General features: G+C 34.5%; 1 long non-coding RNA gene across 8 annotated transcripts in view; it reads left to right on the top strand.

Moving 5' to 3' along the window:
• LOC102156728 overlaps window positions 1–24,778 on the top strand; it is a 266,073-nt gene that overhangs the window by 126,916 nt on the left and 114,379 nt on the right. For 4 of the 8 annotated variants that reach the window (XR_005374309.1, XR_005374310.1, XR_005374311.1 and 1 more), the window contains exon 4: window positions 9,603–9,687. This is a non-coding gene — a long non-coding RNA (uncharacterized LOC102156728). Of the gene's footprint in view, window positions 1–9,602; window positions 9,688–10,838; window positions 11,073–14,387; window positions 14,537–24,778 lie in introns of those variants that run through there. The other 4 variants (XR_005374305.1, XR_005374306.1, XR_005374307.1 and 1 more) reach the window with 3 other exon arrangements.

Here is a 24,778-nt window from a genome sequence, read left to right as displayed (position 1 = left end):
TTTTTTTTAAATCTAAAATTGTTTTCCCTGTCATCTAGAACCAGAATGGTCCCTGGACTATGATAGCACAGGAAAATAATGCTGGTTACATTCTTATTATGTAGCCACTGAAGACAAGATTTAGGGGGACTCAGGATTACATCTTGTGTTTTTTATAGTAAAGTAATCCATATATATAGTATATAATAAAGGCATCCTCAGTCCTCAGGGTCAGGAAATCTGTAGTCTCCTTAGGACTGTATTTTGCTTTTGTTTAAATACAAAAAGTATCTTAAAATTCTCACCATTTGATAAAATTCATTCACTTTAATTAATTTTTCTCAAAGTGGGCTTGAGAAGAACCATATTATTTTCCTAGGGCTCTTATAAAATTTTGGATTCCTGGGTCTTGGGACAGATCTGCTAAATCAAATTATGTAGAGTAATTAAGATTAATATTTTAAAAAATCAAAATTCTGGTATATTGCTGGGGAGAATGTAAAATAGAGCAACCAATTTGTGATTGGCATTTTTTAGTGTTGAACATTGAATTAACACAAAATATATTAAGAATGCAACCTATTCTGGATCATATCACATTCCTGGGTTAATTCTGAAAATTTAGGGACAGATTCCCTAGGGTACTAAGTTGTTTCAAGACCTGCTCTTGAATAAAGTAAAAAATTTATTTTGTAACTTAAAATCACTAGGGTCTTTGCATGTTGTGAATCCAAACCTTAAAAAAAAAAAAAAACAAAAAAAAAACAAAAAAACAAAACAAAACAAAAAAACAAAAAACAAAAAACAAAAAACAAAACCAACCAACCAACCAAACAAACAAAAAATAGGCTTTCTATCTCAATCCTACACAAAAATTAATTTAAAATGGATCATAAGCGTAATGTAAGAGTTAAACCTATAAATGTCTTCTTCTATAAAAGCAGGAGCAAGTCTTTGTGATCTTGCATTAGGCAAAGCTTTCTTAGATGTGGCACCAAAAGAACAAGTAATAAAGGAGAAGATTGATTAGTTGCATTTTATTAACTAAAAAAAATTCTGTCCTTCAAAGGTTTCCATAAAGGATGTGAAAGGACAATCCATAGGGAGAAAATGTTTATAAATTGTAAATCTGGTAAGAGATTTGTATCCAGAACATATGAAGAACACTTTTAACTTAATTTAAAAAAAAAAAAAGAAAAATAGCTTAATTAAAAAATGGGCAAAGTGTTTGAAAAGACATTTCTCGAAAGCTAACACAATGACCAAGAGTCACATGAAGAAATGATCAATATCATTAGTCGTTAGGAAAACGCAAATTAAAACCACAATGAGATACCACTTCTTGCCTACTAGGATGCCTAGGATAAAAAAGACAGATTTTTAAAGAAAAGACAGATGTTGACAAGTGTTGACAAAGAAGTGGAAAAATCGGAATTCTAGTACATTGCTGGTGAGAACGTAAAATAGTGCAACCAATTTAGAAAAGTGTTTGGAAAAAAAAAAAAGAAAAGTGTTTGGAAATTTTTCAAAATGCTGAACATGGAATTAACATGTAAACCAGCATTTCCACTCCTACGAAACATGAGAAATGAAAAAATATGTCCACTCATAAAGTTGTACAGTAGTGTTCCTTGCAGTGTTATTCACTGTAGCCAAAATATGTAGAGAACCCAAATGTCCATTGACTCATGAATGCATACATTTAATATGGTGCATCCATAGGATAGAATATTATTCAGTAATATAAATGAATGAAGTACTCATACATTTCACAGCATAACTAAATCACAAAACAGTATGCTAAGACAATAAAAAAGCAATATATTGTATCATGCCACTTATATGAACTGTGCAAATCTATATAAATAAAAATAAGTCTATGAGATAGAAAGCAATGATAGATTAGGACTCGAGTTGGTGTAAGTTTTTTGGGGGATGATGGAGTGTTCTAAAATGTGGTCAGATGTTTTACCCACTCTAAGCTAAAAACATTAAATTATATACTTTAAGTGGGTGAAATTTATGATATGGAAATTATATCTTAATAAAGCTGTTTTTTAAAAGCAAAAAAACCCTATTATATCCCATATCATATCCCAGGCAGCATAGGCATCCCGGCATCCATATAAAGAACAAGTCTTTAAACTCTAGCACAAATAGGTATTATGATTTCAGTATCAAAAAATTGATATTTTTCCTTAGAAATGTTTTCTGTAAACTATTATGTATAAACGTGAAAAGGCTGAGGGTTATATGGTTTCCCAAACAAAGACATGCATGCCATTTTTGCTTTTCTGCTGAATTTGGACAAATTTGCTTACCCAGGTTGCACTAAATTTCTGTTTCAGCCATACAGGAACAGAGCCTGTGAACATGGTAACTTGGATTTTTTAATTTTTTTTAAGTAGAAAGAAATACTGTGATGTTTTTGAAAAGCTAACAAAGAATGGAAGAATGAACTAGTTGGCTCTGAATTTATTATCAGTGTTGTGATACTGGGCAAGATACTAATTTTCCCTCTATTTTAGCTCTAACAACCAATAAATAGGACAATAGTATCTATCTCATAGGACTATTATAAGAATGAAATTATATAATCAGAACTATTAGCAGAGTGCCTGTCATATGAAAATCAATTAATGAAATTTATGATTAGCACTATTACGACTACTTTTTAAAAAGTTTCGCTACCATCTGTACCCTTGCCCCAGGCCCTTCATTATTAGGGACAAGACTCCCACCCGCAGCATCCCTTACTCTTTTTACTCCCCACCCCTCACATCCCTTACTCCATCCCTCAGCTCTAATTGACTTTATACATAAACAAGAGCCCAGGGAGGCACCCTCCCAAACCCCAGTTCTTCTGATCATATTTTAATGTGTTTGTAAGGCTTCTTCTAAATTTCTGTTTAAATCAGAAGTAAAAGCCTAAATACCTCTCCAGAGCTTTCAAGGTCTCAGTCTGTCTGACATTTTTTATGATACAGTTTAATTGTCTACTGCTCCTCAAAAGTCTAATTGTGTATCAGTGCTGTATACTTCTCTGTGTCTCCTTCATGTATGACTTTTCTTCCTCCTTATCTGCCTATCTGAAATGGAGCCCCCATCCTTCATCAGCCATTGACCTACAACCTGTTCTTGACCCAACCTTCAGGAGGATTTTCCTGTTTACAGTAGCCTCTCCAATCTCAATCATCTGGATCCTCACTACTCAGAGTTGGATCCACCCATCAGTTATAAGACATTCACTGGGATCTTTTTGAGAATACAGAATCTCTCAGACTCCACTCAGACATAAAGAATCAAATCTGCATTTCAACAACCTCCCCAGGTGATTTTTACTCACCTTAAATTTTGAGAAGTGCTGACTTGGAACATTTAGAGCAGTAGTGATCAATATAAGCTGTGTATTAGAATCATCTGGGATCTAAAAATAATGACTCCTGTACTCCGTTTGCAGATATTTGTATTTTTTTGGTTTTTATCCTAGGAACTTTATTCTCAAAAGTGTCTGGTGAATCTAATATGTAGCCAAAGCTAAGAGCTCCCAACTTTGAGCCCAAATGACACCATTACATACAACCTGTGCTGTTCTCCAATGTTTTATAGATCACAATCAGCTTTTATATATATTTAATATATATATGTTCTATTTAGTGAAAGTTCATATATCATATATATCATACACACACACACACACATACACACGATAAGATGGAAAAGTCACTGAAAATGTGATGAAGTCAAAATATTCATACTAAGTTTAAAAACAGTTGTAATTTTTCTCACCACCACTGTCCAGGTTTGGATGCTTATAGTAGAAAAAAAAAAATCCAATATCTAAAAGCTACCATTTGGGGATCCCTGGGTGGTGCAGCGGTTTAGCGCCTGCCTTTGGCCCAGGGCACGATCCTGGAGACCCGGGATCGAATCCCACGTCGGGCTCCCGGTGCATGGAGCCTGCTTCTCTCTCTGCCTGTGTCTCTGCCTCTCTCTCTCTCTCTCTGTGTGACTATCATAAATAAATAAAAATTAAAAAATAAATAAATAAATAAAAGCTACCATTTGTGGAGTCTCTGCATGTTCCCAAACTCTATGAATTAGGAATTTATTACTGTCTTCTTCACATTTTTGATAATGAAACCAAAACTTAAGACTAAATAACTTGTCCAAAGTTATATATTTAATAAGCACTACCATCAGGATATTGACCTCAGTTAAATCCTATGCCAAGTACATTCCCACAGCAACAGGTGATAGCATAGAGCCATAATGAAAGCATCACTTTCCGTCTTTCCGTTCCTCTTTAGAACTGACTCTAAAAAAAAAAAAAAAAAACTCTTTTCCATGCTCACTCCAGCTGTCAGACTCTATCATCTTTTACATGAATTCTTGCAGTAATTGCTCAATTGCTCTGAGTCAAGTTCCTCAGTTTTCCATTTTATATTGTTTCCAGAGACAGCTCTGTGAAATATAAATTGCAACATGTCCCTTCCTGTTCCATCCACATGATGACTCCTTCAGATATCACAATTCTCCATAATTTGGCACCTACCTCCATGATGTTGCCTATTCTTTTTCCTTGGTTCGCACTTCTTTTTCTCCATGTACAATGTCTGGTGTATTCTTAAAGGTCCATGTCAGGAGTCTCATTTAAAGTCTGCTAAAGTACAATCTGTACTTCTCAATGCATTGAAAATATTTTTAAACTATGGTAACTGACTTCAAGCATCCGTTTTTGAGGAACAGTGCTTTGGAACTTGAGATAATGTAGAAGAGCACTAAGTCAAGGGCAGTCTCTTCTTTTAGAGCATTTTATATCCACAACTCATCGTGGAACCTAAAGTATTGAATGTTTTCTGCCCAAATTTAAAAAAAAGCATTTTTAAACAGAGTCTTAAAAATATTTTAAACAGATACTGTGAAGAAAGGAGTCAGTAAAGTTTTTATTTTGAGATCTATTTTCTCCTCTAATGAATTTTTCACATCTATGGCCCTGTTCTTAAGCACTAGAGGATCTGGGTCAGACATATGATATGGTACCCCTACATTTTGTCTAGCGTCAAGAATCATAGGGAAAAATAAAGACGGAAGTACATTAAGACAAATAAAATTGAATGATATCATGCAATGATCATGTGCAAATTGACAGAGGTTGTCATACGCTTAATCTTCAGGAAATTTGGATAAAATATCGAGTAGAAGAGACATCATTTTTGATCATCACTTCTTACATGGGAAGAATAATTCCTTTAAAGCCTATTAAAGGTGACCTTAATAATCTGCTCTCCCATTTGCATAGGTAGGCAGATCCAATACCTTATTATGCTTCATAACTCCACACCTAGCACATTTCTGTGCCCATTTATGATGCTCAACAAATATTAGTCTCAAAAAGGAATTAAAATTCAATATATTAGAATATACCCAGGCTGTGAAGAAAAACTAATATTTGAAAGTTACTGCATGAAAAGAAGGTTTTCACCACCTAAAAATTCATTCTTATATATAACCACCACATATTAAATATGAATTTTAATGAACCCAGTTAATACTACCATGTCCATCGATACTAGATACATATTTAGAGATAAATATATACCACTTGACCAAACACAGCTATTTAAACCATGTTAATTCTAACAATTAGTTAATTCTGCAGTTATATGTATATAAAAACGGGATAATCACAAACACAAATTTTACCATAGTTATCTGACTGAGCTGGTTGATTAGCTTGAACATAAGTAGTTCTTTCATTTGACTGAGCCAGACACCATCTTATTGGATTGCAATCCATTGGTCAAATCACATTCATCTATCTCAATGTTAAATATACTATCTAGTTGGCATTTAACACAATTTGAATGCATTTATTTGAGTGATTAAGTGCTAAATAAGTTCTAAGGCAGACAGCTTTAGAATTGTATAATATAGGTATTATCATACCTTTTCAAATGCCGATAATATTTTTGGCACTAACTTAAAAAACAATTTAAAGACCTGATACAAATTTGCTTGCAAACGTCCCACTTTTTTTTTTTTTTGATATTTTACTGAGGAAGTCCTGTGAAAAATTAGTGAGGTCTCTAACACAGAATTTAAATTCCTACTGGCCAATGGAATTCTACAATTCCATTAACACAAGAGCCTGACATAGCTGAGATTTATATTGCCAGAAACTCTCATTTGATTTATAATCTGGTAATCCTTTTATCCTCCATTTATATGCAGTATAACTTGACGTAAGTGCAAGAATGCCTCCACTAATAGAATTCACGAATATTGGACCAAGACATTTTTTTAGATCATAAAGACTCCCTGAAAAGAGGAAGAAAGGGAAAGGCTGGACCTGGCTATGATGGGATCTGGCTGTAACACAGCCTAATAAAATGAAACTCAGGTTAAAACTGCTGATTTTAGGACATTCGACTGGCACAGAGTTCTCTTTAGATGGGTCTGTTCCCTTAGTACAGCCCCCATAACTGTTTTACCAGTCCTCAGGCTACAAAGGAGTTAGATATTTATAGTTTGCGGTACATTCATATTAAAAAGTTATGTAGAGTTATGAAGTGGATGTGTACGGGGAGAAGCAAAGAAATGGAACTTGGGAGGAGAGAAAATTCTAAGCATCATGCTACGAAGTCCAGGAACACACTGGGATGGAAAGCAAAGTACAACAGAGAATCCTCAGCCACTTCCTTTACAGAATGGTGTCTTTAGATCAGACACCGTTAAAAAAAAAGTGGTAAACTAAGAGTCCGAGCTTTATACATGTTGCCATCTTCTCTCTTCTCTCCGACCTTCACTCCCTTCCTCATCCCCATTGGATCCCATTTTCACACTATTCTTTGAACATGTTTTGGGAGTTGATTTCTCTCAGTGTTTGCCACTTAACAGTAAAATGCTATTTCTGTTTCTTGGCATCTATTCAAATGCTGATATTAAGTATGATTTTATTTTCATGATTTTTCTCCATGTACTTCAAAATTCCAGTTTAAAATCCTCTGAGATATGTAAGGAACATACAGATAGATAGAAACATAATCCATTTCCATACATAATACTTGCATGGAGAAAATCAATTAGAAGACTGTATATAATGCATTGAGGAGATTAGTGGGATATGAAGTGACTTGGGGATACTTGCCTTTGTGCTTTTGTTTTGTATGTTTTGCAAGTTTTCTACTTGAACATATACTATTTGGCACTTCAAAAAATTCAAAAATACTCTTGTGAAGATAGAAACTTTGAAAGTGCCTAAATTATTTAAACAGAAAAGTACAGTAGATTATAATGATAATCATATAAGAGGGCAGTGCTTTCTGATATGTAGTGGAACACCCCAAATAAGGTACCACTCAGGTAGTTTCTACCATTTTAGCCTCTGAATTTCCTACGATTTAGATACCAGTCTCTCATCATACCAATAATATGTCTTTGCTGTCTTTGCTATTTTTATCATTTGCTATTCCAAAACTTCCAATATATGGCATCTACAATACTAAATAAACTGTGGTGAAACATGTTTTATGGTTAATGTAACCACCTAGTTATAACATTAAAATGAATTGCAGGGGTGCATGGATGGCTCAGTCAGTTAAGTGTCCAACTCTTGATTTTGGTTCAGGTTGTGATGTTGTTGTGGGATCCAGCCCCGCGTTGGGCTCTGTGCTCAGTGTGGAGTCTCTTTCAGATTATCTCTCCCTCTCCTTTTCACTCAATCTCTCTCTCTTCCTCTCTCTCTAATAAATGAAATCGTTTTAGAGATGAGTTTCACAAAGCAAGATACAAAAATGTATTCACCTCTATACTTAATAACTTCAGAAATAGAATCATAAATGAGGATACCTAATTCTTCTGAATTAAAAAGTTGAACTTTATTTTAATGATCTTTACATCAGAGAAAGGAGAGAGAGATCAAGAGAGGGAGAGATGGAGAGAAAAAGAGAGAGAAATGGAGAAGGTTACATTAGCAAATTGAAGCAAGATCCTCTGCTTGGATCAAAAGCTGGGAAGGCTGTCTCTAGTTATGCCTCCACTTCAAAATGCCCCCGCGTCTTCTAAAGGAAGAGTATCATTGATAGGATCCTACAGCACAAACACCCTACCTCGCAGTTTGAGCTAAATACAAAGCCTGGATCATAAACGTTGTACAACTAACTCTCCCTCTATTAAAATGCATATATTTATTATTAATTATTATTAAATTTCTTAATTTTAGAGTATTAGAGGGCAATGTAGAAATTTTGTTGACTCATTAGAAAGACCTAATATGCTATTCTGCACAATGTAACATTGTATTAAAAGGCTGTATTTATAGCATTAATTTTAAGTCTCCATTTGAACTGTTATATTACAGAAGAATACAAAAAAAGGTAAATATAAAAGCAAAACTGAGAACTTTGCCTATTTAGTTTTCCAGTCTGCTGAACACACACATTTTCTCCCTTCTTGCCTCATGTCTATCCCCCCTAAATTTCTTTAACTCCTTACTTCTTTTTTGTCCCCCTCTCTTTATTGCCCTCTCTCCATTTTTTTCCTTCTGCCTCCTTTTTCCTTATTTTTTAAAAAAGATTTTCTTCCACCTCACTACCTATAAATAGAACTTTCCATATTACTGTCAGTTGTGAATTCCATTCATTTATTCACAGTGACCATCAAAGACAAACTATTAAGTTTCCTTCTCAAGCAATTAACGTTTTCAGAAATTTCATGCTTTATAGTAGTTCATGATTCAGTCAAAATGAATCAAATAAAATATTGGTTAAGTTTTATATTCTACTTCCCTGTGACTTGTGATCTGGTTGTAGTGAAATAAAATTAGGAAGTTGCTTGGAATTAATTTAAGCATTATACAGAATTACAGAGAAGTAATCATGTGTGTAGTGCATTACTATAATGCATTATTCTTTATTTTCTGATAATGATTACCTCCATGATACAATAATATAATACCATAACTACACTCAATTTTTCAGCAAAATACATTTAATTCTGGTAATAATCAAGAAATCAGTGCATTACAATATCTATAAAACTGTATCATACTGGGCAAGAAGAATGCATCACTTATACCTTTTTTCTATAACTTAATACGGAAATTTTTCAGTTACTAATTGCAAGTATATATTAACTTGAATGATGATAGGCAAAGTAGGGGGCAAGGGGAAAGATTTGGCATTCCGAAATTAACTTGAATCCTTGATGATAGGCTTTTCAGTAAGTGTGTGTGTGTGTGTGTGTGTGTGTGTATGCACCTGCACGCGTTTAAGCAAACATTCAACACAAAATTGAGAAGTATATGTACCGGATGTAAAAAAAAAATAATATTGCAATATTTTATATAAAGTGTTCTCTTGGAGAATTCATCTTGCTTAGGAAGAATGGATTCTTTCCAGAGATAAAGAAATGAGTTAATGTATTTCTAAATAGCATTTCAGGTTGTTTGATCTGTGATTTCCTAAAAATAATTTGGTAGAAGTTGGAGAATAGAAATACCTGGATTTATTTATTTATTTATTTATTTATTTATTTATTATTTATATATTTAAAATACCTAGATTTAATTACTTTTTTTTTAATCCTACAAATTACTGAGAATGTTACTCTATGATTCTTAGTTTTTATCTGAAGAATGGAGACTGCACTCCTAATGTTATTATGTGGATTCAAGGATGGAATAAAAGTTAAAGCAACTAGCATAAAGTAAGTACACAATACACCTCTCTCTCTTCCTTTCTTGCTTCCTTTCAGATATGCATTTTACCCTTATTTTCAGGATTTCATAGATATCAGGGTAATTATATTCTTATAACTCTTAAAATTCAAGAACGTTAGTAAAACTCTCCAGTTCTATTGAATTATATGTTCATTTCTAGAAAATATTGAAGTTTTATGATAAAATAATCTAAGTTAAGATTACCCAACTGAAACAGGGATTTTACCCAACTGAATTTTCTATTTCTCCTTTAAATGATAATATGAACCACCTGATCAAAAGACTTTTTGTCTTTTTATGTATGTATGTATGTATTTATTTATTTAATGATTTTATTTATTCATGAGAGACACAGAAAGAGAGAGAGGCAGAGACACATGCAGAGGGAGAAGCAGGCTCCTTGCAGGGAGCCGACGTGGGACTCGATCCCAGGACCCCTGGTTCATGACCTGAGCCAAAGGCAGATGCTCAACCACTGAGCCACTCAGATGCCCATGTCTTTGTTTTTAATAGATATATCCCTAGTGGCTAGAAAAATACCTTAGACATATAATGCACTTAAAAAACATGTGCTGACCTGAAACACAATCAAGTTTGCATTTTTTTTTCTCATTTTCCTCAACCTATTTTAATTGGATTTAGTTCTGGCTAAACTCAGTTTTATTAAAAATGAACAAATCCAATATTTTGAATAGTAATGTAAAATTATCTTCATATCGGTTGAAACACAGAAGTGAAAAGGTGATATATGTACCAGAGACTCAATAAATATATCAGCCGGCTCATTTCTGGAAATGAACCAAGCATCTAAAGTTCATCCAAACTATTTAGAAAAAAAGAATAATCATTTACTGTCACAGCCAATATGAGAAAAATGCTAACAAAGTTCCTAAATATACTCACTGTCCTAGAGAAGTATTTTTAAGGGCAGTTTGCAAAATTGAGTGCTCAGCATAACCCCTGTTGTTGCAGATAGTAGAATAGAACTGTGGACTCTGGGCTCATGTAAACATTTCATTTTTTGAATGTTCCAGGAAGGCTTGAAGTTTGTGATACTGTGCTCTTCTTTTGTGGCTTATTTTCAACACACACATGCGCACACACAGACACACACCCTTATTTCTTTTTACTCTTCCAGTGTAGTAAAAGCTTTGTAGAACAGGAAAAAGACAAGAGCTACCACCTGGAGAGTAGAAAATTTGGGTAAGTCATCAAAAGCAATGAACTTAAGAATCCAGGAAGATCTTGAAGTATCGCTTCTTTAATTTTTAATCATGAAAATACTTGCTAGGGAAAGGGACTCGGTCTAAAATGGCAACGGTTTTTATATTCAGATATTTGCTATGTAAAATAATTGGATGTCAGATGAAGAACTGCCTGTCATATTTTGCTATTAAAATAATATATTTTTGTGCATAACCGGACCTGCCTTGGTGAGTTACTATAGCCTATGGTCTCCCTGAGATTTTCCAATGGGATTTTAATAATACTCTTATGTTTGCCATCTTTAGCAGTACAGGCTGTTAAACTCAATTTGTAAGAAAAATATTCAGGTATAAAACCAGATAATCTGTATCCCCTTGGAATCAAAAGTCACTTTGCCAAAATATTTTAACACGCGAAATTGCTTCTTGAGAGATGTTTGCCATGATAAAATGACAGAAAACTACATTTCCATTATAATTATAACTGACTCGTGGTGCTAAGTTTTTATAATTTAAAGGTATTCTCAACTCTGACAGCCCTTCCATGCTGAATTATGCATCTCAGGCTCTTAAATAGTTCTGCTGGCACGAGACAGCTGAGATGAAGTTGTCTTTCTAAAATAATTGCTCCATGGAGCATCCATTATACCTTCAGAAAAAATGTATTACTTGACTTCTACAAATTATAGACTAGCCTATAATGGGTATTTTTGACAGCTATTAGCTTAAAAAAAATCTGAACAGTAAAATGAGTATTGATATCACAATGGTGTGCCGTGCATGTTAATACCAACCTTCTCTGTACTTCCCTTCTAAAGCATGATGTAATCATTAATTATAATACTATTGATGTAACTGAACTCATGTTAAAAATATAGTATTGGCAAAGTATGTCACTTTCTCACCTGTGAGATAAAAGCATTAACTGAACATTTACAGTAGAAATTGAAGACGCCATCTGAATTTAAAAGATAAAAAGTGAATCACTTTTGGTAGTGTTTTATTGGATCATGAAATTATTGGGTATAATTTAAAAATTGTGAATGAGACAATAATCAAAGAAGGATAAAGATCATATTTTTTAATCTTCCAAACTACTCAAAATATGGAACACTGATGAAAACATGATTTATCGATAATTAATTAAAATACACATACTTATTTCTTGTCAAGAATTTTATGCTTTCAACTTTTAAAGCAGTTAAAATTTTCCTCATAACACTTGTAAATGTCCTTGTAAGAACATTGTATCTCACAGAACAATAATAATCCCATTATTAAAATCAAGAATTGAGACAATAGTGACGGTCAAGAATCAGGGTCAGAGCCTATTTTCTTTACTGTTTCTATGTATACTGATTAAATGTAGTTATGTGAAATAAAATATTTGTTAAATTTAGGATAATCACATGCAAATATAGATAACATTCTCTATGGTGTATAAATATGTGGTAAATATTTTCCAAGCCCATTGCATTGCTAGGGCTACTTTTTTTGTTTTGTTTTGTTTTAATGACTACAATAGAAAGAAATGGCTTAGGTTTCCATGTCTTTTCCATATAAACAGTCGACAGACCCAGATAAATACACACACATGCCTCCTACCTGAAAAATCAAAAAACTAAAATGTATAATTAAACTTAAGGTTAATTAACATATCAATCAAACATGTACCAGCTGCCCAGTCTGTTCTATCCTGCCAAGAACAGATCATAGTTATTATTCATACCTATTCCTTGATAACCGTTTCCTACCAGGATCATCCATCCACACATGGGCAGACAAAAAATTGCCCAGATACATGATCTCTCCAAACTATCTTGGCTTTAAGTTAATCCTCACCTCTTAGGTTAATAGTAGAAATACAATTCTTGGGCTAAGCTCTTGCAGTCCATTTGTTATTTATTGAGGCTTGGAGTGGGTGATGAGGATGGGTATGATGACAGATGAAAATAGGACAGAATTTTAGTGCATCTTTCCAATTCTGTTTTCAGACATTCACATCTCTTATTCAAATGAAATATTTAGAAGTCTAAAGAACTAACCTAAGAGACAGAAAAATGTAAATAAATCATTAACAGATAGTTTTAAAAGAACAAGTGTAGGAAGGAAGAAAGAATAGGCTACAAGTGATTCCAATACCTTGCTATACTTTAATCATAACACCATCTATCCGTTTATATTGGTCCCAAGCTTAGAGACCAAAGTTGAGAAAAATACCCCAGTGTTGGGACGAACAATGTACTTTAAGATGACCACAACTGTTTATGACAACCTGTGTTAAAATTTCTTCCACAAACCCTTGCAGTTGATATTATAAAATTAAGCTTTAAAATTAAAACAAAAACAAAAACAAGTGGTGGGATGCCTGGGTGGCTCAGCGGTTGAGTGTCTGCCTTCTGCTCAGGGTGTGATCCCGGGATCTGGGATCAAGGAGCCTGCTTCTCCCTCTGCCTGTGTCTCTGCCTCTCTTTGTGTGTGTGTCTCTCATGAATAAATAAATAAAATCTTAAAAAAAAAAAAGTGACATGCATCTGATAGCATGAGATTTCACTTAATCGAATATTTAAGGTAATCACATATTATTTATTAACTAAAATTATTTACCTATTTACACAAGTGAGGAATTATATATGAAATTACCAAACCAACACATCTTTCAAAGCAAAATTGCTTAAAGTAACATAATGATTATTATTTTTTCAAAAGACTTGAATGATACATCTCTATATCTTTAAAAAGAGTTGAAAATAGAGAGTGTTTTTTTTTAATTAAGAAAAATTGCCAAGGAAGGCAATTTCTTACCTGCTATCAAGAACCTTTGTGTATCATGTTCTTTCTAAAGCCTATGCCATTTCTGTATTTATTTTTAACGAATCCAATCCAACATATACATTATCTGTGTGTGCACATGTTTACAATGTTAAGTTTATACATACAACTATCAAAATGCAGTGGAGTTTTGGGTGATTTTAATTACCTTTATCGATTTTTTCTGTAGCCTTCAAAATGTCTACGATATGAGTAATTGTTTATTTTTATTTGTTTTGTACTAGCAATATAAAAATCAATTCTTTTTGCAAAGTTTTTCAGCGACAAAATGCAGAGTAAAAACAAAGTACTTTTTCTTGATGTCTTGACACTTACCATTGTCCTCCTGACTTCTAACCCCAGTATTTTCCCACATGCAACTGATGTTAATTGTTAGGACTGCCCAGCCCTTTATTTTCTACTTGTTTTCTTATATACAATTTAAAACCTGGAGAGACTGCAGGTTATCTATCCATTTTTCAATCTCTCAAGATAGAGAAAAAAATATTTCCTTCAGCTTCTTTGCAGACAGAGGTGTTATGTCCTCTGGTTAATAAAATGGAGCAGAAATCAATATGTTGGTTGGGCTTTGGGAAACTTCTTAAAGTAGGACACATCCAGGGGCATACTCCCCTTCACCTATTTGTTATCTTTCCCTATTTCCTGTCTAGAGTTCTGTTGAGGTGCTTGGGGGGAATCGAGGCAGCAGCAGCCTGTCTTGGAAGCACAATGGATGACAAGATCCACATAAGAGAAAAAAAAAAAACAAAAAACAAAACAAAAAACCCCAACAACCTAAAAAGTGCTGAATTCTTGCTAATATTGTCCTAATACTGAATGGTTTCTATCTGCATTTCTCTCAATTAGAATAAAAATCCTTATATTGCTTATGCAAATCTTACTACTATTTCCTGTTGCAAGAAATTGATCTGAATCACTAGTTGATCATATCTAAGTATACATTTAAAACTATAAGTTTTTGGGATCCCTGGGTGGCGCAGCGGTTTGGCGCCTGCCTTTGGCCCAGGGCGCGATCCTGGAGACCCGGGCTCCCGGTGCATGGAGCCTGCTTCTCCCTCTGCCTGTGTCTCTGCCTCTCTCTCTCTCTCTGTGACTATCATAAATAAATAAAAAAAATAAAAAAAAATAAAAAAAATAAAACTATAAGTTTTTGTTTTTTTGTTTGTTTGTTTGTTTTACATGATGTAAAGTAGATATTTGGTTCCAAATTCCTTTTATTCACTCCATGACATTTTTAAGATATTTCTATTTTAGTACATACAGATCTAATTTATGTGAATCCTTCTATTGTAATAATGAAATATCATGAATTTAACTTGTTAAATACTTAAATTTAGCTTTTTAGATGCTTAGGTGGCATCCAATACCTGGTTATTGAAATTAGTGCAGAACTTAATATCCTCGTATATACATGTATATCTCAGGGTGAACACATAGAACTGTAGTTCCTGGATTGAGGGACATGTGTTTTAATTATTTTTAATATTTTATTTATTTATTCATGAGAGACACAGAGAGAGAGAGAGGCAGAGACAAAGGCAGAGGGAGAAGCAGGCTCCCTGCAGGAAGCCCGACGTGGGGCTCGATCCCAGGACCCCGGGGTCACCCCCGGCTCACTAAACCGCTGAGCCACCCAGCTGCCCCGGGACATGTGTATTTTGAATATTGGTGGATATCTTTGAGAATATTAAGTAGTTTTGCTCCCACCATATTGTTTTTCATCCACCTTGGATGCTCTCACATGTATGATTTTTCCATTTTCATGGAATAATATGAAATAATGTTTTTGTTTGCATTGCCCAGTTACTATTGAGTTTTAACATATATTCACTAATGTATAGTCATATGCATTTCTTCCTAATTGCTGTATTAACTGTTTAAAAATACATCTATTGGGTTGTCTTTTGTTACTTTAAGAAACTTTTTATATAGTAAGTTTATTAAGTTTTTATTTATGTCCAATATATTTACCTAATCTGTGATAGAGACAGGTTGTTCATGATATCTTTTGTTGTAAATGTTGAAATCATTTGGTGCTTTATTAGACTTCTGTGTTTTGCTTCTTGAGCTTTACACGTTTCCCTTTTTTATATATTATTTCACTTTGCTGCAGTGGGTCCTAAATAATTATTTCAGAGATATATATTTGGAAAGAGATAATCTTATTGCATTCTTGATGTAAATGCTTTTATTTTATTCTTCTGTTTTTTTTTTTTTTTAAAGATTTTATTTATTTATTCACGACAGACACACGGAGAGAGGCAGAGGCACAGGCAGAGGGAGAAGCAGGCTCCAGCCCGGGTCTTCAGGGTCACACCCCGGGCCGAAGGTGGTACTAAACCGCTGAGCCACCGGGGCTGCCCATTGTTCTTCTGTTTTAACTTAACTTTAATTAGTCCTGGGGTTTTTAGTTTTAAATCATAAGTACCTAGGGGTACATATGCCCTTTCGGATCATTACATTTGTATCTTTGGGATAATACCTAGTAGTGCTATTGCTGGGTCCTAGGTTAGTCTATTTTTAACTTCTTGAGGAACCTCCATACTATCTCCCAGAGTTACAGTCCCCCAGATTTTGAAATGACTGTCCGTTGATTTTGGAGGACTTCAAGTATTTCTTCCTTCCATCACAGAACTTTCTTCTATTTGTCTCTAGACTTATAATGAAATAGGTTACCTAAGCTTTTCTCTCACTCACATGTCCATACAGATCTTAGGGTCAAATGTCTGGGTGGCCTGCTATTTGGTTGTTAATAATGGCATTAGGACTGGAGAGACAGGATTCATTTTTTTAGTACAGGACCTATCTTCTCTGGTGTATTTGTTGATTCCACATATTTAGTTTCTCTGGGTATATTTCCTCCTTCTCAATAGTTTTCCTGTATATGCTATCTAGAGGGCTGTGGTTTCTCTCTTTCTCTATAACCCTTTTTACATCTAATTATGTCTAATTATGTCTATTAATAGCTCATCATAATAGGGTTGGGATCATTGCTTGTTTTTTTAGACTTTTTTTAAAAAAATATTTTTCCACGGGCACCTGAATGGCTCAGTCAATTGAGCATCCAACCCAATTTCAGCTCAAGTCATAATCTCAGGGTCATAAGATTCAGTCACATCAGGCTCTGAGCTCAGTGAAAAGTCAGTTTGGGATTCTCTCTCTCCCTTTCCTCCTACCCCCTCTACCTCCACTCGCTCTTTCTCTAAAATGAATTAATTAATACATTATCTAAAAAATATTTTTCCCTATTAAGAAATTTGGAGATAGGAAGGTATGCGAAGAAAGGAAGTAGATGCTGGAAGTCAGTCCATAATCTTGAACCAAGCCTTTTTTGAGTTATATTGATTGATAATCAGAAAAAATAAATGCATTTTTATGTTTGGATATAACATATATAATATGTACATATAAAAAGTGAGACATTAGATGTCTATGAAATAGAGGGGAAATTTTATGTTTTTTATGTTACTTTTTCTTTAAAGATTTTATTTATTTATTCATGACAGAGAGAGAGAGAGAAAGAGAGAGAGAAGCAGAGACCCAGGCAGAGGGAGAAGCAGGCTCCATGCAGGGAGCCCGACATGGGATTTGATCCTGGGTCTCCAGGATCACACCCCCGGCTGAAGGTGGTGCCAAACCGCTGGGCCACCAGGGGTGCCCTGTTTTTTATGTTTCTATGCATCTCCTGACATTTTCAGTAATGAACATGTATTAATTTTATAACAAAATATATGATTAACAATCAGTGTCCTATAGAACTGCAGTAACCTACAAGATGCTTGATTCAATCTTTATGATGACGATGACCAAGCACAATATGCCTCTAATGTGTCAGGACCTTTTCCAAGTACTTTATCTACATTAAGTTATTCAAGCTTCACAAACACCTTTGATATGATTATTATTATTATTATTCCCTTTTTATAGTTTGAGAGTGAAGACACAAAGAAGTTAAAGAACTTGCCTAATACTAGAGCCAAGATGAGAGGAAAGTAGATTTCAAATCAGGTAGTTTTAGTCTACAGTCTGTTTATAAAATATGTGTGTTTTGCAGAGATTGGGGATGAAGGAATAGATAAGTAGGGGTTCCAGAGAGAAAGAAGAAGCAGATACAGTCTCAGTCTACAAGTTCATATTGATGTCCCTGCATATAAATAGAAATTAGCAACAGTTTTTCCCCTGCATCAAAAGACATTTTTTTTTTTTTTTTTAACAAATATGTTGTAGCTCTGCTAGGAATAAAATAAATAAATAAATAAATCAGTGAGATTTCCTGGAGAATATGATCAAGATTTGTTTGTGTGGCAGGTGTTACGGAGCAGTGGGAAGACCATTTTCTACAGAAACATTCCATAGTCACAAAAATGTTATCATTAGAAAATCATTTCTTTTGTCTTTCCATCTTCAAATGTTGTACATATTGTTTCAAAACCTTTAATGTGTATGAGAAGAAAATTGTATTAATGAATGTTTTAATGGCTTACCCAAGCTAATGACTAACTCAAAAAAAATTGTAGTGCTAAAAAAACATTGAGGAAGACACAGTGCAATAATTTAGAAAAGAAAGGAACAAAGGGACAAATAAATATATATATATTGGTCTCCTGATCATGGCAGGTTTGGGTGCAGACCATTAATAACAGGGCTTGAAATTGAGTAAGAGACAAGTGGGGCTAGGTGGGGAGAGGTAGGTAGTGGACTCTGTGATGAGGCTCACACAGGGGGGCTATGCTATGTAATCAGGCTCACCAAAAATCCCAGAAATGTTGAGGTATAACAAACCAGAGGTAAGGGAACAAACCAGACCACCCTGCCCTGGGCATCAGAAGTGGGGCTTTCTATGTCAGTCACACTGTGGCCACAAAGAACAACCAGACTCCAAAGAAGAAATAGGCCATAAAAAATGTTATCCCTCGTCCTTACTCAAACCAAGAAGTCACAAGAACTTAAGGCCATGAGCTCCCTGCTCAGTCCCACATAAAGGACTGTCGATGGAGGCCCATGTAGGCAACCTGTCACGACCCCTCTCACTCCTGAGAGCTTTTCAAATAAAACTCTATCATGTCACTCGCTCTTCTTTGTCCGTGAGATTCATTCTTGTCCTCATGAGACAAGAACCTTTCTCTCCTGCTTTAAAATATTAATCCACTTTGATAGTCCATGTTTATGCTGCATTAAATAAAGGAAGATATGCTAGGATTATGCCTCAAGGTGGTTGAATCTTAGAATTTTTACAAATTCGAAAGCTTCGCATCTGCCAGTTAAACTCATAGTGTGGGACTGAAAAGGATGAGGTGGGTGACCTAAGGGACCCCACAGCGTAGATCCTGTGTAGCCTGAAGCATCAAGGTTACTTGAGGAGCTCTGCAGTAGCCAATTTTACCCAATTCCTTGACTAACACTTCTTTGTGTTTAGTGGATATCCTGATCTTGAGAAATTTCTGGATGTATCTGTGCCTCAGTGTCCTCATCTATAAAGGACAGGGATTCTAGTGATTGCTGCTCCTAGGATTGTTAGGAGATAATTCAATATTTTAATGTGCTTAGGACAATATTGGTACATAGTTATTGCTATGTATTTGTGCATTATATATGCATAGAATATACACACTTATTTTCTAACATCTTTATTCATTTCACCATCATCTTCAATACGCTTTCCTTCTTACTCTTCCATTTCCCCATTAAAAAAATGAGAAGCACTTCTTTGTAAAATTGCTGAGTATAATTTTCAGTTTTCTTGAGCATACACCAGCAATCTAAATTCGTGTGTGCTAACCTTCATTATTTGATACTTATATTGAGATTTGTTTTATGTAAAGAGTTTTGGATATATTGTGAATAGATTAAAATAAATATTTGATGAGAAGATATTTAAAAAGTATGTTGATTTCTTCAAATTTTCCCTAAAATTTCAATGAGATCATTACAATAAATTAGAATCAAACTCTTTCTAAAATATGCATAATAATAGCTATTTTTTTAATAAACGGGTGTGCTATTGTTTGCTTCCCCAGTAATAAAAACAGCACAGCTCTGTCATAGAAATTTTTTAAAATACAGGAAAGTATAAACATCAAAATCCCTTCAGCAATAATTATTATGTTTTTATTATAACTTGCTAATCTTTTTTTCTAAATAAGCCTATTTTAACTAAATTGGAAGCACACTGTGCCCATTGTCTTGCAATTTGATTTTTCCACTTTACATGTAAGCTTTTTAAATTTTGTACGTGTGTAACTTTACATGTGCAAATAGAAAATCTATGATTTTTTGTCTTTAAATTTTTTCTGATTATAAGGGTAATATTATATATTTGAAAAGATTAGCAAAATACAAATGTGTAAATAAAGAAATATGACCAATTAATATTTAACTCAAGGACAGTTTATGTTTCAGTTTTCTGTATATGTCTACAGAATATTTCCTTTACACATTCATCCATATAGATAGATTAAATAGAGTTATATATACTGTTGGTGTGGTGTTTTTACTTTATAATATATTTTGGCCATCCTGCCAAATCAGTACATGGGGATCTATTCGATTTATTTTAAAAGCTGCATCTTATTTATTATGAGAATATGTCACATTCATTGAGCCATTACTTTATTTCTGGACGTTTGGGTTGTTTCCAGTTTTTGGCATCACCAACAATGTCTTAGTGAATCTCCTTATATTTTTATCTTTGTGCACTGATACCAGAATTTCTATAGAATGAATTCCTAGAAGTGGAATTGCTGATGAAGGGAGAGACATATTTATAATTGCATTAAATTTTGATAAATCTGCCTCCAAAGTGGTTGTAACAATTTACATGCCCTAAAACAGAGTAGGAGAGGACTGTTTGCTACTTCTCCATTTTTTTTTTTTTTTTTTTAGAGTATGTCAAATGCTTTTGGTCATTTAAGAGGCCAAAATAATTTTCTTAATAGTACAAATTACTCTTTTAATTTCAACTGCTGAATCTTTGCTAATTTTCCATGAATGCCCAGTATTTGTTAGCCATTTTAGTAGGTGGTTGATGCTTAGACACCATGGATTTTGATGAATTTCTAAACAATGTCCATGTATTAGACATTGTTTTCTAGTTTAGAGAGGTGATAGGCAGGGTTCTGAAAAGTTGCTCACAGGCCACATAGAAAGAGAAAGAGACGCAAATATACAAACCAAAATAAGACATATTTCTTGAATGCAAACACACAAAGACTAGGAAAAAAATGAGAAGTTGGAAAAGAAGACATTATATCAATTTAAGGGAATAAAGAAAAGTTTGTAAAAGAGGTAACATTTTTAATGCTCCCATAAAATAAATGGAATTATAATTACAATATAGCAGTTGGAAATTATGAGTTTTATTTTAAGTAATAGTTTAATATCTAGTTACTAAATGGTCAATTAATCAAAATGATTAAATTTTGCGTTTGTGTGTAAACCCAAACATTTTATGTATGTATCCTCTCAGAACTTTATTAACTACCAGCAACAAATCTTCTTTAGTTGCTGCTTTAAAGGAGTTCTTGAAGACTCAAGAAGGAAGACCGCAGATGCATTAGCAGCACCAAATAAGTGAGGAGAGGCCCTGGGAGTTCATTCCATCATGCAGAACCTGATAGAGTGGGAAAATATAAACAAATATCAAAAAAGAATGCCACAAAACTGGACTTAAGCAATGTTTTGAAATAATCTAATGGCAACATTGAATTATTTCATCCCAAACATCAAACTAATCATCGACAAAATTACTACCGTGCATGGCAGGCTCTCTTCAGTTCTCTCCAGCTCTGAGACTCTTAGCAATTGGACTTCTGTTATCTCTTAGCAACCTCTTATCTCTGCTACCTTCCACAGGTTCCTACCTGTATCTTTTAGTTGCTTGTTATAAATTATGTGTACTATCACTTCACATTATTCATGTTTTAATAAGTTCTACTAAATAGTCCTTTTTGTTAGCATTCACCTTTTTTTTTTTTCCCTCTTTTAGGGATGGTCACCATTTCCACCCCTTACTCCATTAGGTTGGAGGCAATGCTCTTCCTCTCACTCTAGAACTGGAAACCTCCCTGCTATCCATTACTGTTAGCCAGGGCACTAGCCCTTGGTTGAGGATCAGCTAATGGAATGCCCCAAAACAATGACTTAAAGATCAAAGAGGCAGCAGGTTAATGGAAGCCCCTTTGTTGAGATCTGGCCATTCCAACCAAGTGTTGATGACTGAGCCTCCCACATCACAGCCTCTGTTGCTGTCTTTTTCTGACTATTTTCCAATGTTTTTCTCCACTCTCTCCACAATCTTGAGAACCCCGGTATCTTTCCAGTAAAGACTTAAACTTACTGTCTGTTCCTTGCAATCTAAAGGATTCCTGTCCTCCTTGCACCTAGCCTTTCCACTGGTTCATTATTTTTTTCTGGAGGTCTATTCTTGTTAACACAGGATTAATTATTGGAAAGATGGAAAACTTTCATTGAAAAAGTGAAAACGAAGAGTGAAAAATGCTAGGACAATAAAACTCCATGTTACAAGACTACATCATTGTCAGCTTCTATTAATTGGAAGGAAGGACATATAATTAGAAATAATTGATGGAAAGCCACTTAAGTGGCTAATATATGAGGGGCAACATTCATGAAGTAATATTTGTAAAAGATCCTGTGTTCACACCACCATAATGAGGACTACAGTGTTCTCTAACTACTCTAGGTGACATACCCATTCTGAAAAAAATTATGACATTCAGCATAATCAACCATCTTTCTTTCACAATAGGTGTTGAATATTAGTATTAGACAATCATTAGAGGGAATAATGTAGCCAGTCTGCCTCTGCTTTCTCTCCCATTTGCAGCCCACCTAGAAGATGCGATGAGATACAGAAATAAAATTCAATGGGGATAAAGCTTAGCCAATAAATATTTGTCATGCTATTTAGTCTTATTCCTTTACATTAAAGTGTTTGGGGCTATTGAGCCAAAAGAGTGCTGTGGATGCCGAGGACGTAGTTTCAGGAAATCAGGAGACACTGCCCAGAGATGCTCAGCATTAGAAAGAGCAGTGCTTATTGCAGGACCAGGCTCATAGAAGAAACTCAGTAAATGTGTAGATGGACGGAGAGAAACGAGAGAGAATGACAGAATGAAGAAAAAACAAAAAAAAACAATGTATGCAAGGTGGACTTTTGAACATCACAGATTAAGGAGATTTGCTTCTTCCTCATTCTCTGATGAGTTTCAGGGCCTGCTAGATTCTAGCATAAAATGCTAACAAAGAAGTTGAACAGGTTAAATAAGATATATGTGAAATTATTGCACAACTTAAAAGTGTTGTGTAAGATAGACTTACATGTCAAATTTTTGGAAACCTAGGAGAGCCCACTGCAAGGTTCATGGGTCTAATATCCAAATAGGACATTGTCATTGTTTTACCACCAATTTCATGGTCTTTCATACATTGAGATAACAGAATAGGAAGTCATGTCACTGTGGTTGTCATAAGGAATGACAGAGCATATGCATCCTATGACTCAAATGCTAATATAAAGTTATTCTGATGAACTGGGTATAGTTCAACAGACCAAATGGATAGCTTGTGGGGAGCCAGGAAATTCTGTTAACTTCATAAAGTGGTTTTTAGGTAAATTTTTTTACTTCTTGTTCTTTAGCCGTTTTTTGGTGTGGTTCGGAAATGGCAGAGAGCAGGGAGGGGACGGAAGGCGTGGTCGGGGGGGAAGGTGTTTGAGGGCGTGGAGTCGGAGGGAGGGAGGGGGGGTTTTCTTGGGGGCTGTTCGTGAGGGAGGCGGGCTTGCGTTTGTGTGTCTTCTGTCTTGCGTTCTGAGTATTTATGTTGCCTCCTTCCTTGAATCAGCACCTGCCTCCTACTGCTCAGCTATCCTTCCCTCCAATTCTTTCCCCTTTCCTCTCCTCCCCTTCCCTTCTCTCTCCCTCATCTTTATCTCCTTTTCTTTCTTCCTTTCTTTTTTCTTTATAGTTACCAGAAACCAGTCTTTATAGAAGTCTTTTAAAAATATTCCATGATTGAAATTATTTACCAATGATGACCTCATACACACTTTACCTTAGGATAAGAAGTCATCATATCTGTAGGTCCAGCACCATGCAACATGAAATTTTGAGAGACAAGGCAAATAAGATCATAAATCAAGTTGAGTGAAAAGATAAGTATGAGAAAAGATACAGAAATACTATTTCTCCTTTCCATTCATTCACTAACAAATATGTCTTGTACACAAAGGCTGTGAGTTGGCTATAGAGACATATAGGGCCCAAGATACAATTATGCCAAATACGGGATATTTTACTGATTCTTTTTTTTTAACTTATTGAGGTATTATTGACATACAGTATATTAGTGTCAGGTCCATAACATAATGATTCAACATCTCTACACATTGCAAAATGGTTACCACAATAAAAATAGTTACCATGTGTCACCATAGAGTTATTACAATATTATTGACTATATTTCCTGTGCTGTGCCTTACATTCCCATTGTTCTTCTTAATCTCCTTCACGCACTTCCCCCATATATATCATATATATCACACCTTCTTTATTTGTTTATCAGTGGACACTTGGGTTGTTTCTGTATCTTGGCTGTTATAAATAGTGTTGCAATGAACATAGAGGTACCTATATCTTTTGAATCAGTGCTTTTGTATTTTTCAGATAGGTACCCAGTAGTGGAATTACTGGATCAGAAAGTAGCTCTATTTAAATTTCTTGAGAAAACACCATATAGTTTCCGTAGTGTGCATAGAATATACCAATTTATATCCCCAAAAAGGGCACACAGTGTTCCCTTTTCTCCACATTCTTGCCAACACTTATTTCTTACCTTTTTGATAAGAGCCACTGTGACAGGTGTAAGGTGATATGGTATACATTTCCTGATGATGAGTAGTGTTGAGCCTCTTTTCATGTGTCTGTTACCCATTTGTATGTATTCTTTGGAAAAATGTCTAGTCTGACCCTCTGTCCATTTTTTAATCAGATTTTTTTTTATTGTTATTGAGTTGTAGGAGTTA

This window comes from Canis lupus, chromosome 19, assembly GCF_011100685.1.
Source record: "Canis lupus familiaris isolate Mischka breed German Shepherd chromosome 19, alternate assembly UU_Cfam_GSD_1.0, whole genome shotgun sequence".
Classification (NCBI taxonomy): domain Eukaryota; kingdom Metazoa; phylum Chordata; class Mammalia; order Carnivora; family Canidae; genus Canis; species Canis lupus.
The sequence above is the reverse complement of the archived record's forward strand: the minus strand, read 5'-3'. Positions and strand labels throughout refer to the sequence as shown.